The following is a 16,888-nucleotide window of genomic DNA, read 5'->3' as shown; positions in this document are numbered from 1 at the left end:
ATATTTGATAGTGCTCCAAATGAACATATATTTAGTAGCAATATCCTTCCAATATGTAAAGTTTTCAGTTGCAATTGTTCTATTTTCAAGTAATATTCGTTTAAATAAATAAGTGCGAAGACAAAAGGCAAAAACAAAGATTTGAAGACACAAACGTCCAAAAAGCTCAAATGTACAAGATGCAATTCAAATGGTTCAATTTATTGATAAGAAACGTCTAAAAATGACAAGAGTACAAGTTGTGAAACGCAAAGTACAAGATATTAAATTGTACGAAAAAGCGTTCGAAAATCCGAAACCGGGACCTGAGCCAACTATCAACGCCCGACGCAACGGACCAAAAATTACAAGTCTACTATGCACAAGAATATAATATAATATTTAAATAATTATATAAATTATTTATATATTATATATTATATTAAATAACGTCGACAAGCAAATGGCCAAAAGTTGGTGAGCTGGAGTGCGTCGCTTCGCGATCTCGGAGCTGGAAGGCACAATTGCTAAGCGATAGCGGAGCAGCTAAAATCAGAAATGCCTATAAAAGGCACGAGCTTCTGCCGAGTTTGATACACAAAAAATCAATCTCTCTCTGATATACAATATATATATATATATATATATATATATATATATATATATATATATATATATATATATATATATATATATATATATATATATATATATATAAAATATAAATTAGTTTAGTTTTATATTAGATTAGTTTGGGTAATGTAAAGGTTATTTTACGGGTTTTGAAGTCGAAGTTCTCTCCGTGTAACACTACGTGATAAATAATCAATGTAAGCTATGTTCTCCTTTTTAAATTAATGTCTCGTACTTAAGTTATTATTATGCTTATTTGAGCCGAAGTAATCGTGATGTTGGGCTAAATATTAAGATGGGGTAATTGGGCTTTGGACCATAATTGGGGTTTGGACAAAAGAACGACACTTGTGGAAATTAGACTATGGACTATTAATGGGCTTTATATTAAATTAACGATACCTCGTTAATTTAATATAAAGTTTATGATTTGACGTATCTATATATAACCACATACGCTTAATCGGACACGATGGGTGGGATATTTATAAGTACGAATTATTGTTCATTTGACCGGACACGGGGTTGGATTAATAGTTACTGGACTCATTAAAATAGGGGTGGATTACATTCAAGGGTAATTGGTGTAATTATTAACAAAGTATTAAAACCTTGGATTACACATAGTCGATAACCTGGTGTATACATTAAACAAAGTATTAAGACCTTTTTACAGTTCGAATCCCCAGTTAGTTGGAATATTTGACTTCGGGTATAAGGTTAAATTTGCCGAGCAGTTTATAATTATGACCGATGAACTATTATGGACAAAAATCAGATAGGTTTCAAATACATCCAGGACAAAGGATAATTAACCCAGGGTAATAAATAATCAAAACGTCAAACATCATGGTTACGGAAGTTTAAATAAGCATAATTATTATATTGTTATTTATTTTACGCACTTTAATTATCGTCATTTATATTTTGCATTAGGTTTTAATTGTGACTTAAAATATAAAATCGACAAACCGGTCATTAAACGGTAAACCCCCTTTTATATATTATTATATATAATTATATATATTTTGTACAAATATAGTTATTTAAAATATAGTGTGAAATAAGCCATTTCCCTGTGGAACGAACCGGACTTACTAAAAACTACACTACTCTACGATTAGGTACACTGCCTATAGTGTTGTAGCAAGGTTTAGGTATATCCCATCTGTAAATAAATAATTAAAACTTGTGTAATCAATATCGCTTTTCGTATCAAAAATATATAGTATTTCACGTACACGTCGCATGACATCAAAGTTGCAAAATGAAAGTGTTTGTGAGTGCCATCATTCACGTGAACTTAGTCTCCCCATATAGGCTCCATTAGTTTGTAATTTTGTTAGATATTTCATGCTAGATGTTAAATGATGGTTCTCACATGGTTAGGTGACTCACTTGGGCTGCTAAGAGCTGATCATTGGAGTATGTATACCAATAGTAAATACATTTAGAAGCTGTGTATTGTACAAGTACAAATACGAGTGCATACGAATAGAATTGTTGATGAAAATGAATAAGGATGTAATCGTAAGAATTTTTGTTAAGTAGAAGTACTTTGATAAGTGTCTTGAAGTCTTTCAAAAGTGTATGAATACATATTAAAACACTACATGTATATACATTTTAACTGAGTCATTAAGTCATCGTTAGTCGTTACATGTAAATGTTGATTTGAAACCTTTAAGTTAACGATCTTGTTAAATGTTGTTAACCAAATGTTTATTATATCAAATGAGATGTTAAATTATTATATTATCATGATATTATGATATATTAATATATCTTAATATGATATATATTCATTTAAATGTCGTTATAACGATAATCGTTACATATATGTCTCGTTTCGGAAATCCTTAAGTTAGTAGTCTTGTTTTTACATATGTAGTTCATTGTTAATATACTTAATGATATGTTTACTTATCATTTATCATGTTTATATATAGTGTATCAATATCTTAAAATGATTCATATGTAATTAGTAAGACATTGTTATAACGATAATCGTTATATATACCGTTTTCAAGTTTCTTAATTCAATAGTCTCGTTTTTATGTATATAACTCATTGTTAAAACACTTAATGAGGTACATACTTATCATAATATCATATTAACTATATATATATATATATATATATATATATATATATACATATATATATATATATATATATATATACATATATATATATACATATATATATATACATATATATATATATATCCATATGTATGTCATCATATAGTTTTTACAAGTGTTAACGTTCGTGAATCGCCGATCAACTTGGGTGGTCAATTGTCTATATAAAACCTATTTCAATTAATCAAGTCTTAACAAGTTTGATTGCTTAACATGTTGAAAACACTTAATAATATAAATAACAATTTCATTTAATATATATAAACATGGAAAAGTTCGGATCACTACAGTACCTACCCGTTAAATAAATTTCGTCCCGAAATTTTAAGCAGTTGGAGGTGTTGACGTATCTTCTGGAAATAAGTGCGGGTACTTCTTCTTCATCTGATCTTCTCATTCCCAGGTGAACTCGGGTCCTCTACGAGCATTCCATCGAACCTTAACAATTGGTATCTTGTTTTGCTTAAGTCTTTTAACCTCACGATCCATTATTTCGACGGGTTCTTCGATGAATTGAAGTTTTTCGTTGATTTAGATTTCGTCTAACGGAATAGTGAGATCTTCTTTAGCAAAACATTTCTTCAAATTCGAGACGTGGAAAGTGTTATATACAGCCGCGAGTTGTTGAGGTAACTCAAGTCGGTAAGCTACTGGTTCGACACGATCAATAATCTTGAATGGTCCAATATACCTTGGATTTAATTTCCCTTTTTTACCAAATCGAAAAACGCCTTTCCAAGGTGCAACTTTAAGCATGACCATCTCTACAATTTCAAATTCTATATCTTTTCTTTTAATGTCAGCGTAGCTCTTTTGTCGACTTTGGGCGGTTTTCAACCGTTGTTGAATTTGGATGATCTTCTCGGTAGTTTCTTGTATTATCTCCGGACCCGTAATCTGTCTATCCCCCACTTCACTCCAACAAATCGAAGATCTGCACTTTCTACCATAAAATGCTTCAAACGGCGCCATCTCAATGCTTGAATGGTAGCTTTTGTTGTAGGAAAATTCTGCTAATGGAAGGTGTCGATCCCAACTGTTTCTGAAATCAATAACATATGCTCGTAGCATGTCTTCAAGCGTTTTTATTGTCCTTTCGCTCTGCCCATCAGTTTGTGGATGATAAGCAGTACTCATGTCTAGACGAGTTCCTAATGCCTGCTGTAATTTCTGCCAGAATCTAGAAATAAATATGCCATCCCTATCAGAGATAATAGAGATTGGTATTCCATGTCTGGAGACGACTTCCTTCAAATACAGTCGTGCTAACTTCTCCATCTTGTCATCTTCTCTTATTGGCAGGAAGTATGCTGATTTGGTGAGACGATCAACTATTACCCAAATAGTATCAAAACCACTTGCAGTCCTTGGCAATTTAGTGATGAAATCCATGGTAATGTTTTCCCATTTCCATTCCGGGATTTCGGGTTGTTGAAGTAGACCTGATGGCTTTTGATGCTCCGCTTTGACCTTAGAACACGTCAAACATTTTCCTACGTATTTAGCAACATCGACTTTCATACCCGGCCACCAAAAATATTTCTTGAGATCCTTGTACATCTTCCCCGTTCCAGGATGTATTGAGTATCTGGTTTTATAAGCTTCTCTAAGTACCATTTCTCTCATATCTCCAAATTTTGGTACCCAAATCCTTTCAGCCCTATACCGGGTTCCGTCTTCCCGAATATTAAGATGCTTCTCTGATCCTTTGGGTATTTCATATTTTAAATTTCCCTCTTTTAAAACTCCTTATTGCGCCTCCTTTATTTGAGTAGTAAGGTTAGTGCGAATCATTATATTCATAGCTTTTACTCGAATGGGTTCTCTGTCCTTTCTGCTCAAGGCGTCGGCTACCACATTTGCCTTCCCCGGGGTGGTAATGAATCTCAAAATCGTAATCATTCAACAATTCAATCCACCTGCTGATGTGGTAGCATGGGGGTACGTGATAGTACTATATTTTACTACAAAATACGTTACAAATTACACAAGTTTTAATTATTTATTTACAAAATGGATATACCTAAACCTTGCTACAACACTATAGGCAGTGTACCTAATCGTAGAGTAGTATAGTTTTTAGTAAGTTCGGTTCGTTCCACAGGGAGCGGGCTTATTGCACACTATATTTTTAAACAACTATATTTGTACAAAATATATAAATATATATATATATATATATATATATATATATATATATATATATATATATATATATATATATATATATATATAATAATATATAAAAGGGGGGTTTACCGTTTAATGACCGGTTTGTCGATTTTATATTTTAAGCGAAGCGTATAGTAAATGACGATATTTAAATAACGATAAAATAAATAACAATAATTAAAATGACAATAAATAAAAGTACGAGGAAATATGAAATAAAATATATTATGCTTATTTAAACTTCCGTAATCATGATGCTTGACGTGTTGATTTTAGTTTATTGCCCATGGGTTAATTGTCCTTTGTCCTGGATTATTTAATATGTCCGTCTGGTTTTTGTCCATAACAGTCCATCGGCCATAAATTTAAAGTGCGAGTGTCCTCGTCAAATTATCCTTATACCCGAAGTCAAATATTTCAACTAATTGGGGACTTAAACTGTAACAAGGTTTTAATACTTTGTTTAATAATTACACCAGGTTATCGACTGCGTGTAACCCAAGGTTTTAATACTTTGTTATCAATTATGCCAAGTGTCCTTGTACATAATTTCACCCCTGTTTTAATAATTCCATAGACTATTAATCCATTCCCATATCCGGTTAAATAAACGATTATTCGTACATATAAATATCCCGCCCATCGTGTCCGATCGAGTGTATGTGGTTATTTATAGGTACGTCCAATTGTAAATCTTTATATTAAAATTAACAAACTATCATTTAGTTAAACAAATATAAAGCCCATTAATAGCCCATAGTCTAATTTCCACAAGTGTCGTTCTTTTGTCCAAACCCCAATTATGGTACAAAGCCCAATTACCCCGTCTTTAATATTTAGTCCAACATCATGATTACTTTGGCTCAAATAAGCATAATAATAACTTAAGTACGAGACATTAATTTAAAAAGGAGAACATAACTTACATTGAGTATTTATCGCGTAGTTTTACACGGACAGAATTTCGACTTCAAAAACCCGTAAAAATAACTTTTACATAACCCGAACTAATCTAATATAAAACTACCCTATACTATATATATTATATATATATTTATTTATTTATTTATTACAGAGTATTATTATTATTATTTATTATTTTTATCGAACGAATGCATGGCCTTTTATAGGCGTTTTGATTTCTGACAGCTCCGCGAGTCGTGGAGTTTTTAGCCTTCAAACTCCGCGAGTCGTGGAGTTTGAAAATCCAGCTCAGGATCCTTTGTCTCATAGCTTGTCGACATGATTATATATATATTTATAATATATAAATAATTTATATAATTATTTATATATTATATTTTATTCTTGTGCATAGTTGACTCATAATTTTTGGTCCATTGCGTCGGGCGTTGATAGTTGACTCATGTCCCGGTTCCGGATTTTCGAACGTCCTTGCGTACAATTTAATATCTTGTACTTTGCGTTTTGTAACTTGTACTCTTGTCATTTTAGACGTTTTTCATCAATAAATTGAACCTTTTGAATTGTATCTTGAACATTTGAGCTTTTTGGACGTTTGTGTCTTCAAATCTTCGTTTTCACCTTTTGTCTTCGCACTTATTTATTTAAATAATTACAATGAAAATATAATACAATTACATATGAAAACCTATTATTTAGGAGGGATATTGCTATGAAATATATGTTCCTTTTTAGCCTTATCACCTGCGCTGCCTCATGTTCAGTTGTTTCTGATTAAATATGTGTTGAAGACTTTTGTAGTCGGTATATATAATACTTTTAACCCCATATAAGTAGTGCCTCCAAGTCTTTAATGCAAAAACAACCGCGCCTAATTCCAAATCATGCGTCGTATAATTCTGCTCGTGAATCTTCAATTGTCTAGACGCATAAGCAATTACTTTCGTTTGTTACATTAATACACAACCGAGACCTTGCTTTGAGGCGTCACAATATATCACAAAATCATCATTCCCTTCAGGTAATGACAATATAGGTGCCGTAGTTAACTTTTTCTTCAACAATTGAAACGCTTTCTCTTGTTCATCCTTCCATTCAAATTTCTTCCCTTTATGCGTTAATGAAGTCAAGGGTTTTGCTATTTTGGAAAAATCTTGGATGAATGTCCTATAATAACCAGCCAGCCCTAAAAATTGGCGTATGTGCTTCGGAGTTTTTGGGGTTTCCCACTTTTCAACGGTTTCAATCTTTGCTGGATCCACCTGAATACCTTCTTTGTTCACTATGTGACCGAGGAATTGAACTTCTTCTAAACAAAATGCACACTTTGAAAACTTAGCGTACAGTTTTTCTTTCCTTAATAACTCTAGCACTTTTCTCAAATGTTCTTCGTGCTCTTGGTCATTCTTTGAGTAAATAAGTATGTCATCGATGAAAACAATGACAAACTTGTCAAGGTATGATCCACACACTCGGTTCATGAGGTCCATGAACACAGCTGGTGCGTTAGTCAACCCAAACGGCATAACCATAAACTCGTAATGACCGTAACGCGTCCTAAAAGCAGTCTTTGGAATATCATCCTCCTTCACCCGCATTTGATGATACCCAGAACGTAAATCAATCTTCGAATAAACCGACGAGCCTTGTAGTTGATTAAATAAGTCATCGATTCTCGGTAGTGGGTAGCGGTTCTTGATGGTAAGTTTGTTCAACTCTCGGTAGTCGATACACAACCTAAATGTACCAACCTTCTTCTTGACAAACAAAACAGGAGCTCCCCACGGTGATGTGCTTGGTCGAATGAAACCACGCTCTAAAAGTTCCTGTAACTGACTTTGTAATTATTTCATTTTGCTGGGTGCAAGTCTGTATAGAGCACGAGCTATTGGTGCAGCTCCTGGTACAAGGTCTATTTAATATTCAACGGATCGATGTGGGGGTAATCCCGGTAATTCTTTCGGAAATACATCGGGAAATTCTTTTACGACGGGAATATCACTGATGTTCTTTTCTTCAAGTTTAACTTCCTTGATGTGTGCTAGAATGACGTAACAACCTTTTCTTATTAGTTTTTGCGCCTTCAAACTACTAATAAGATTTAATTTCGCGTTGTTCTTTTCTCCGTACACCATTAAAGGTTTTCCTTTTTCACGCATAATGCGAATCGCATTTTTGTAACAAACGACCTCTGCTCTCACCTTTTTCAACCAGTTCATGCCAATTATTATATCAAAACTCCCTAACTCGACTGGTATTAAATCAATTTTAAACGTTTCATCCCCCAGTTTAATTTCTCTATCTCGACATATATTATCTGCTGAAATTAATTTACCGTTTGCTAATTCGAGTAAAAATTTACTATCCAAAGGCGTCAATGGGCAACTTAATTTAGTACAAAAATCTCTACTCATATAGCTTCTATCCGCACCCGAATCAAATTAAACATAAGCAGATTTATTGTCAATAAGAAACGTACCCGTAACAAGCTCCGGGTCTTCCTGCGATTCTGCTGTATTAATATTGAAACTCTTCCGCGGCCCTGCCCATTAGTATTCCCCTGATTCGGGCATTTACTTCTAATGTGGCCCGGTTTTCCACATCCATAACAAACAAAGGCGGCATTACTTGTTCCAACATTATCTGTTCTTTTATTTCTGTTATTCTTTGAGCCGTAGACCTCACACTTTCTCGCACGATGGCCAGTTCTTTTAGACTTGGTGCAAAATGTCGTGCAGAACTCATTCTGGTGGTACTCTTCACACCTTTGGCATTTTTGATTTTTGTTGCCATTGTTGTTGTTGAGATTGTTGTTGAAACGATTATTGTAGTTGTTGTTGTTGTTGGGACGTTTGTAGTTATTGTTAGGATCACGGTTATTGTTGCGATTGTTGTTGCGGTTGTTATGATTGTTATTGTGATTATGGTTGTGATTGTTGTTGTTATTGTATTGGTGACCCTTGTCACTGGTTTCTTCCCACTTTCTCTTGAGTTGTTTCGTGTTGGCTTCTTCGGCCGCCTGCTCCTTAATTCTTCCCTCAATCTGATTTATGAGTTTATGAGCCATTCGACTTGCCTTTTGTTTGGAAGCGGGCTCGTGTGAACTCACATCTTCTTGAATCCTTACTGGTAACCCTTTTATAAACGCGTCGATCTTCTCTTCTTCATCTTAGAACGCTCTCGGACACAATATGCACAACTCTGTGAATCGTCGTTCATATGTGGTAATGTCGAACCCTTGTGTTCGTAACTCTCTAAGTTCTACCTTGAGCTTATTAACTTCATTTCTAGGACGGTACTGCTCGTTCATCAATTGCTTGAATGCAGACCACAGTAGTGCGTAAGCAGCATTTTGTCCTACCTGTTCAAGATAGGTGTTCCACCACGTTAACGCAGTACCTGTGAAGGTATGCGTAGCGTACTTAACTTTGTTCTCTTCAGTACACTTACTTATGGTAAACACCGATTCGACTTTCTCGGTCAACTGTTTCAATCCAATTGGTCCTTTGGTTCCATCAAATTCCAAAGGTTTGCAGGCAGTGAATTCTTTGTAGGAGCATCCTACACGATTTATTGTGGAATTAGTTCCACTGCTAGATCCAGAGTTATTATTATTTTGCATCGCAGCCTGTACTGCGGCTATGTTCGCAGCAAGGAAAACACGGAAATCTTCCTCACTCATGTTCAAGTTCTGACGAGTCGTCGGTGCCATTTCCTTCAAAAATAGCCAAAAGAATTGAGTTAATCATATAGAATTTAGGAGTAGTCAATAGTATTTCGTAGCATTATATGAACTTATTTATAAAAGCTTTTTCTTCATATTAGCATTTTATAGTTTTAATTCGGGAAGTACCTACCCGTTAAGTTCATACTTACTAGCTACTATACAACTCAACTACTACGCTTCTATATGAAAAACTTATTACAATAATATATCGCGTTCAAACTTTATACAAAATTTTACAAACTTACAATACTACTATTATACATATAGGATGAAATATAACACATAATAACTTTGCTACTCGGCAGCTATAAAGGCAATTCTAGTTAATACGCAAGTTGTTCAGCAAAAGAAATAAAGACACGTAATTCATAAGTCCAGAAACAAGTCATGCATTCTGGTTTTACTAAGACGACTTACCATCCTTGGTCTTGTGGAAAGTAACCGTTATGACCATTGGCTAGGCAGCATGTTGTAATGTCGTCAAAAGGACGAGGGTTTCATAATGTCCAACAGCCCCGTAATAATCTAAAAACCTTGTTTCTCACCCCAACTACTGAATCCGTCACTTGTGGAAAAGTTTTATTTAAAAGTTGTAATCCGATGTTCTTTTTCTCATTTTGGTAAGAAGCGAACATCATTAACCCGTAAGCATAACATGCTTCTTTATGTTACATGTTAGAAGCTCTTTTTAACTCACGAAATCCTATGTTGGGATATGTTGAGTCAAAATAGGTTCTTAATCCATAGCGTAAAATTGCATTTGGGTTCCCCACATTTAACGCTTTAAAGAAAACACGGCGTAACTTACAGTCTCCCCAATGCGATATACCCCACCTATCAAAGGAAAGCCTTTTGTAAACTAAGGCATTTCTAGAAAGTCTTTCAAATGTTTGACAAGTTAATTTCGCCATAACTAAATGTGCTGATGAATTCTGACCGACTCTAGACAAGATTTCCTCAATCATATCCTCTGGTAGGTCTTCTAAAATATTCGGGTGTCTACCCTTAACGTCCATTTTGTTTTTATACGGTAAAATAGACAAGGATTAGATTCATAAAAGATAATTAACAAAAAATACAAGCAATTTTTACATAGAACATAAAAGTACAAGCACACTACAATACATATAATACACAACATGATTACAACTCCCTAATCTGAATCCCTGGTTTATTCTTCTTCGAACTTGGTTCCTTTTCCTAATTTTCTAGGGATATATGATGTTCCTCTAATACGAGCCGTCGTTTCCCACAATGGTTTAGAAAAACCTGGTGGTTTAGAGGTTCCCGGGTTATTGTTACAATTTAGGAAATACGGAGGTTGCCGATACATATAAAGCTCATCGGGGTTGGAATCAGGTTTCTCTTTTTTTACACTTTTTTCCTTATTATTTTCTTTCGCTTTATTAAATTGGGTGGAGGTAATTTCTATAACATCATCGGAATCCTCATCGGGATCCGATTCATCGGAAAATTGGTAATCTTCCCAATATTTTGCTTCCTCGGCGGAAACACCATTGACCATTTTTAACTTTGGTCCGTTGGTTGAGGATTTTCTTTTATTTAATCGATTTACTGTAGGTATCAATATTTCTTCCTCCGGAACCTCTTCTTCTTCCGGTTCCTCTTCTTCCGGTTCCTCTTCTTCCGGTTCCTCTTCGGGAATTTGTGAATCTTCCCAAAATATATTCGATTCTTCATTATTATTAGGTGAGTCGATGGGATTTATACTGGAGGTAGACATCTATCACACAATATCAAACATGTTAAGAGATTAATATATCACATAATATTTACATGTTACAATTTGTAGTTTCCAACAAAAGTGCTAAACAATCGTTTTTAAAGAAATCACGGTCGAAGTCCAGACTCACTAATGTATCCAAACAAACTTGATAAGACACACTAATGCAAATTTTTGGTTCTCTAAGACCAACGCTCAGATACCAACTGAAATGTCCCATTCATATTGATTATAAACGTTCCATATTAATTGATTTCGTTGCGAAGTTTTGACCTCTATATGAGACGTTTTTCAAAGACTGCATTCGTTTTTAAAACAAACCATAACCTTTATTTTATCGACAAGGCTATAAGGACTCCACCTAGATTATCCAAAAATGATAATCTAAAAATTTCACACTTACACACTACCAATAAATATTGGTTTACAATATTAATATGTTACAACAAAGTAAATCTCGAATGCAGTTTTAAACAATATTATACAAACATGCTGACACCAAATCTTGTCCATATTTTGTCATGCAACAGCGGAAGCTCTTAATAATCACCTGAGAATAAACATGCTTTAAACGTCAACAAAAATGTTGGTGAGTTATAGGTTTAACCTATATATTTAACAAATCGTAATAATAGACCACAAGATTTCATATTTCAATATACATCCCATACATAGAGATAAAAATCATTCATATGGTGAACACCTGGTAACCGACATTAACAAGATGCATATAGAATATCCCCATCATTCAGGGACACCCATCGGACATGAAAATTTCGAAGTACTAAAGCATTCCAAATTTCAGAATGGGGCTTGTTGGGCCCGATAGATATATCTTTAGGATTCTCGTCAATTAGGGGCCAGTTCCCTAATTCTTAGGCTACCAAGCTAAAAGGGGCATATTCGGCTTCGATCATTCACCCATACAATGTAGTTTCAATTTACTTGTGTATATTTCGTAAAACATTTATAAAACTGCATGTATTCTCATCCAAAAAATATTAGATTTTAAAAGTGGGACTATAACTCACTTTCACAGATTTTTACTTCGTCGGGAAGTAAGACTTGGCCACTGGTCGATTCACGAACCTATAACAAATATGTAAATATATATCAAAGTATGTTCAAAATATATTTACAACATTTTTAATACGTTTTAGTGTTTTTAAGTTTATTAAGTCAGCTGTCCTCGTTAGTAACCTATAACTAGTTGTCCACAGTTAGATGTACAGAAATAAATCGATATATATATATTATCTTGAATCAATCTACGACCCAGTGTATACACGTCTCAGGCTAGATCACAACACAAAGTATATATATATTTTTGGAATCAACCTCAACCCTGTATAGCTAACTCAAACATTACTGCATATAGAGCGTCTAGGGTTGTTCCAAATAATATACATACATGGGTCGATATGATATGTCAAAACATTTGCATACGTGTCTATGGCATCCCAAGATTACATAATATATTAGAATACATGTATAATACAATATGAGTTAGCTAGGATATGATTAATATAGATTTGTTATCAATTTTCACGTAGCTACAACAAGCAAAATTATCCAATCTTGTTTTACCCATAATTTCTTCGTTTTAAATCCGTTTTGAGTGATTCAAGTTGCTATGGTTTCATATTGAACTTAAGTTTATGAATCTAAATAGAAAAAGTATAAGTTTATAGACGGAAATACAGATTACAAGTTGTTTTTGTAAAGGTAGTCATTTCAGTCGAAAGAATGACGTCTAGATGACCATTTTGGAAAACATATTTCCACTTTGAGTTTAACCATGATTTTTGGATATAGTTTCATGTTCATAAGAAAAATCATTTTCCCAGAAGAACAACTTTTAAATCAAAGTTTATCATAGTTTTTAATTAACTAACCCAAAACAGCCCGCGGTGTTACTACGACGGCGTATATCCGGTTTTACGGTGTTTTTCGTGTTTTTAGGTTTTAAATCATTAAGTTAGCATATCTTATAGATATAGAACATGTGTTTAGTTGATTTTAAAAGTCAAGTTAGAAGGATTAACTTTTGTTTGCGAACAAGTTTAGAATTAACTAAACTATGTTCTAGAGATTACAAGTTTAAACCTTCGAATAAGGTAGTTTTATATATATGAATCGAATGATGTTATGAACATCATTACTACCTCAGGTTTTGTGGATAAACCTACTAGAAATGAGAAAAATAGATCTAGCTTCAAAAGATCCTTGGATGGCTTGAAAGTTCTTGAAGTAGAATCATGATACGAAAACAAGTTCAAGTAAGATTTTCACTCGAAATAAGATTGTTAAAGTTATAGAAATTGAATCAAAGTTTGAATATGAGTATTACCTTGTATTAGAAATATATCTTACTGTAAATAAGAAAGATTTCTTGAGGTTGGATGATCACTCAAAGTGGATTTGCAAGATTGGAAGTAAGCTAGCAAACTTGGAAGTGTTGTTGGTGTGTTCTTGAGTAGTTGTTTTATAACTTAGTTTATGTATGGATTTATGAACTAGATTGAGCTAGATTTTGATGAAGATGATGAAGAACACTTAGAACAATGGAAGAACACTTGAGAGAGAGTAGTTTGATGTATGTAAGTTGCAAAATGAAAGTGTTTGTGAGTGCCATCATTCACGTGAACTTAGTCTCCCCATATAGGCTCCATCAGTTTGTAATTTTGTGAGATATTTCATGCTAGATGTTAAATGATGGTTCCCACATGGTTAGGTGACTTACATGGGCTGCTAAGAGCTGATCATTGGAGTGTATATACCAATAGTAAATACATTTAGAAGCTGTGTATTGTACAAGTACAAATACGAGTGCATACGAGTAGAATTGTTGATGAAAATGAATGAGGATGTAATCGTAAGCATTTTTGTTAAGTAGAAGTACTTTGATAAGTGTCTTGAAGTCTTTCAAAAGTGTATGAATACATATTAAAACACTACATGTATATACATTTTAACTGAGTCGTTAAGTCATCGTTAGTCGTTACATGTAAATGTTGATTTGAAACCTTTAAGTTAACGATCTTGTTAAATGTTCTTAACTCAATGTTTATTATATCTAATGAGATGTTAAATTATTATATTATCATGATATTATTATATATTAATATATCTTAATATGATATATATTCATTTAAATGTCGTTACAACGATAATCGTTACATATATGTCTCGTTTCGAAATCCTTAAGTTAGTAGTCTTGTTTTTACATATGTAGTTCATTGTTAATATACTTAATGATATGTTTACTTATCATTTATCATGTTTATATATAGTGTATCAATATCTTAAAATGATTCATATGTAATTAGTAAGACATTGTTATAACGATAATTGTTATATATACCGTTTTCAAGTTTCTTAATTCAATAGTCTCATTTTTATGTATATAACTCATTGTTAAAATACTTAATGAGGTACATACTTATCATAATATCATATTAACTATATATATATCCATATGTATGTCATCATATAGTTTTTACAAGTGTTAACGTTCGTGAATCGCCGATCAACTTGGGTGGTCAATTGTCTATATAAAACCTTTTTCAATTAATCAAGTCTTAACAAGTTTGATTGCTTAACATGTTGGAAACACTTAATCATGTAAATAACAATTTCATTTAATATATATAAACATGGAAAAGTTCGGGTCACTACACAAGATGTCCGAAACATCTAAGGCATGGGCGAGTAACCTTAAGAAAAATATTTTCCAGCGCATGCGGGTCGAATCTATGACCTCTCTTATGAGAAGTCATGGCACTACCAACACGCCGACACCCTAACGTTTTAGATATGTTCACAAGATGTCTTAGATTCATACTAACTATGGTCGCAATATAACCTGGTTAATTCAAGCACATCTTAATATTAGCCAAGACTGATAAAGTTTTCTTCATTTATCCGTTTACATATAGTTAATTCTAATTTTCTAACAATTTATGTATTGTTACTATCAGTGGCGGAACTAGGATTTTTTTCACCGGGGCAAAAAAAATTTAAAACCGTGGCCATTTTTTGAGACAAAATATGGAGGTTTTGGGGCAAAAAATTGAGGTTTTTAGGCGAATCATGAAGGTTTTTTGGCAAAAGGTGGAAGTTTTTGGGTAAAATTTGAAGATTTTAGGGCAAAGTTGAAGAATTTTAGGCAAAATTTGAAGGTTTTGAGATAAAATATGTAGGTTTTGTGAAAAAATATGTAAATTTTGGGCAAAAAAAAAATTCACTCGAGTCAAAGTCGAAAAACTCAAAATTTTTACACTGAAAAAAAATTCACTGGGAGCGAGCGCTCCTGCTCCCATGTACTTTCGCCCCTAGTTACTACTCAAGTAATAACAAAGAAAATGATATAGACATGTTAGGTTTAAAGTCGGTGAGTGGATTTCATTTTCAAAGTTAGCTATGTAACCATTGATAACTCAAAATCAAGAGCATTTCATACATTAAGAACAATATTCTACACATTGTCATTTTCAAAGAAAATGTTCATCAACAACTTGTTTACGATACAACCATTTCAAATCATAAAGTACATGTGTTACCTCATGTACATATCATTAACGTATTAAAAATAATACAGGGTAGTTCACCCCTTTGCACTTGTGCATTAGGATGGGGGTGAGGAGGTCTCAAGTTCGAGTCTCTCTCCTTAAAAATATTTGTGAGATTTATTTCCTGAAAGCCGAATTGCCACGGGGAAGGTTTTACCGGCCCGTATACAGGACCCAAGTCCGACCGCCTGCCTCTCGGGATGGTATAAGGTTCGGATCCCTGTAATGCGGTTCGGGTTTCCTGCCCGAAAGCGCGTGCGTGCGTTGCAAATGAGAGTATTCGATGCCAACAACTTGCCTTTAAAATAAAAAATAAAAAAAAATTAAAAGTATATTCATATAAATTCTCAAATACTAGAGACTTACATTTGCATTTTGGTTTTAGACTCTAACCTTTGTTTTCATTGGATGTGAGAATATGTTACGTCAATTGTTGATACAAAAAAATAATACCACTAATAAGAAGACAAATAACTTAGGGTATCGTTATAACACTTACTAATTACAAATTTATATTGTATCTTATACAATCATCATTTTTTGAACTATTTTTAGATTTGTGCGTCACTTTTGCGTAGGGACCATGCTAATTTTCTTTGTATCATTCCAATTTTATCGGATTCAAATCGTTTTAAGTATTAATAATTTGACACAGTAAAAGATGATGGGGTAAAATCTATAGATATTCATTCTGATTCAAATCTTTTACGAAAAATATTGTTATATTCTTGTTTTCACAGATTCAGTTTAATAAGTGCTATTATGAAGCATGTATTTTTATCTATATACCCCCGTGAATGGTAAATTTATAGACTTTGTTCACATAAGTATTTTAATAATTATGTAATCTCTTTCTATTGTTAGTTTTTTTTTTTTCTATATAAAAAAGTTTTTTTTACAATTTTTCATTTTTACATTTTGTTCCTTTCCGTTTTTGTAGTTGAAATCTTTTGTTTCTTTCAACTCTTTTTTCCCTTCATTTTTTACGTTCTCA

The 16,888-nt window shown here is 33.2% G+C and overlaps 1 non-coding gene across 1 annotated transcript; it reads right to left on the bottom strand.

Annotated features, from left to right (window-relative positions):
- Positions 1–16,427: 16,427 nt before the first annotated feature.
- LOC139850980 (U6 spliceosomal RNA) lies at positions 16,428–16,529 on the bottom strand. Its single transcript, XR_011760348.1, has one exon. It is a non-coding gene; the product is annotated as a U6 spliceosomal RNA (small nuclear RNA).
- Between the last annotated feature and the right edge of the window lie 359 nt (positions 16,530–16,888).

Source organism: Rutidosis leptorrhynchoides, chromosome 5, assembly GCF_046630445.1.
Source record: "Rutidosis leptorrhynchoides isolate AG116_Rl617_1_P2 chromosome 5, CSIRO_AGI_Rlap_v1, whole genome shotgun sequence".
In the NCBI taxonomy this organism is placed as follows: Eukaryota; Viridiplantae; Streptophyta; class Magnoliopsida; order Asterales; family Asteraceae; genus Rutidosis; species Rutidosis leptorrhynchoides.
This window is presented reverse-complemented; position numbering and strand designations above follow the sequence as displayed.